Raw genomic sequence first — 2,283 nt, 5'->3', positions numbered from 1 at the left:
TTTTCAAATGTCTCGATGTTCTTAGGTTTCCTTGTATTTAACTGAAACTGGTGAGTGTTTGTCAACAAGTAGCTGCAAGCTGATAATGTTGATTGTATGTATATGGAAAAAGATTCTGTAGTATCTTCCAGGCAGTATTAGATGCTGCTGTGAAGGTCAAGATGGAATTCCGAATGTCCTACTGTGTGCAACATAACCTGATCAAATTACAGTAATTTCACGATTATAAGCCGCACCATTTTGACTAAAATTTTGGTCCGAACCCGGCAATGCGGCTTATAATCAGGTGCGGCTTATCTATGGACAAAGAACAAAAAGTTGCTGTTTTAGTTTGGAGGACAGGTGTCTGCTGAGAAAGGCAGGAACTTCTCTTTGAAATGGAGAATGTAAACCCCCTCTCTCCAAATTATTATAATTTGGAAATCAAGGGGCTTTCAGGCAAAAATATGGAAATTAGGAATAACAGTTCTTTTCTAGGGAAATCAAAATAGAAATACAGTACTACAAAGAAACAAACTCCAAACCCTGACAAAGTCAGAGTACAGCCTGACAGCCTGACTCTGTATTGTAACATGCGGCTTATAATCAGGTGCGGCTTATATATGGACAAAAAACCAAAAAGTTGCTGAAACCCAGAAGTGCGGCTTATAATCAGTGCGGTTTATAATCGTGAAATTACTGTACTTTAATAAATGTCATAGGAGGTGCTGAACAGAAAATGAATGGCTGAAAAGATTTGGGAGCTAGACCTTTTGTGAGCAATTACTGCCTGGAAATAATCTGCATTTCACCAGAAGTTCTGTTTCAGTGCAATGACCAGTTGCTTAAATGTACTCTGGCGAGCACTGAATGCTGATGATGCTATTTTTATTACAGCACTATAAAATAAGACAAGAATCACAGGCATAAAGGCACCCAAAGATCTATCCCATTCTAACATCAAAATTAAGACTGCTGTGTCTAGAGCATAACAAAAAGAATCCAAAATATTAATAAAAATCCAAGATAAACTGCCCAAATCTCCAGGACACACTCTTCCTGAGGTTGTTGTGATAAAAATTATTTAAAGTAACTTAGTAATATTTTGCTTGCCATGGCTGAGTTCATCTTGTTACTTATTGAACCCTGTCAGATTAGACTTTAGTTCTGAAAAACTGATTTTCAGAGAACTTGTTGATAAGACTCTATAATAAAATATTTGGAACTGTCACAAGGAAGTCCCTGTTTGTATCTGATTGTGAAATGGAAATGGAAAATGTGTACTCATAAGTGTTGATCTTGGAAAAATGGGTTCCAAATAAGAGAAATGTCATCATCTGGTTTCACTTGGATTAAACCAATGCTGGCCTTTCTTTATAAAAGTTATCTTTTTAAGGTTGCAGCAACAATTTGTACTGAACCGATGTGCCAGTCTCTGTCTGAAATGCTTTCTGTGGTCATTGTGGTTCCTCAAATTTCCAGCCCTTCCAGATCACAGTTATTCAGCTCTTTCAGTGGGATGAAAACAAGATTAAATGCAATAAAACATCTGGAATGAATGTGTGGGCAGGCATTTTCAGGAATGCCTGTTCTGTTAGCATTCATTAAAACGTGAGCCTGCAGAATCCTAAGGCTCACAGTCAACTGCTTTTAAATGGGTAATTTCTTGGGGCTCCACAGCATATCTGTCATTTTGTTGGGTTCTTTTGGCCAGCTGGCACTCTGCCCTGCAATCTTTGAGCAGCACAGCTATGTTGCCTTGAAGCCTTCATCAAGGGATTTATGTTTTGTAGGAAACACAGGTGAACAACTTGTGAAAGGATGAGGCACTACGGGAGCTGAAGAGACTCACATTTTAGTGGGACTGGTAGGATCAGAACAGGATACGGGTATGTGCAGCAACTGCCTTCTGGTGTTAGTGGCAGCAGATGGAAAGGGATGGAGGCTTCAGGTTTTCAGGCAGGCAATGGGCAGACTGCTGTGGAGAGCAGAGGCACATGGCTGGAATGACGGCCTACAGCACAAGGAACAGTGAGAGCTGGAAAAGAATGAGGCAGCTGGAAACAGAAAAAAATCAGCTGAAGAGTTTTGGGGTGAGAACATTCAAGAGCCAGTCAGCTCTGAAGCAGGATAAGGGAAATGGTGAGGGAAAGGTTTGGTGTGTCTAGTGTGCAAGTAATGCAGCTTACCAAGGTAAGGAGGATACCTGCAGCACCAGGTGGAGGGAAGTCTGGTTGGAGAGCTTGGATCTACACTATATTGGGCACTTAAAAGTTTTGGTATCCCTTCTTTGACTAAAGCTTG

The sequence above is a fragment of the Catharus ustulatus genome, chromosome 1 (genome assembly GCF_009819885.2).
Source record: "Catharus ustulatus isolate bCatUst1 chromosome 1, bCatUst1.pri.v2, whole genome shotgun sequence".
Lineage (NCBI taxonomy): Eukaryota > Metazoa > Chordata > Aves > Passeriformes > Turdidae > Catharus > Catharus ustulatus.
This window is presented reverse-complemented; position numbering follows the sequence as displayed.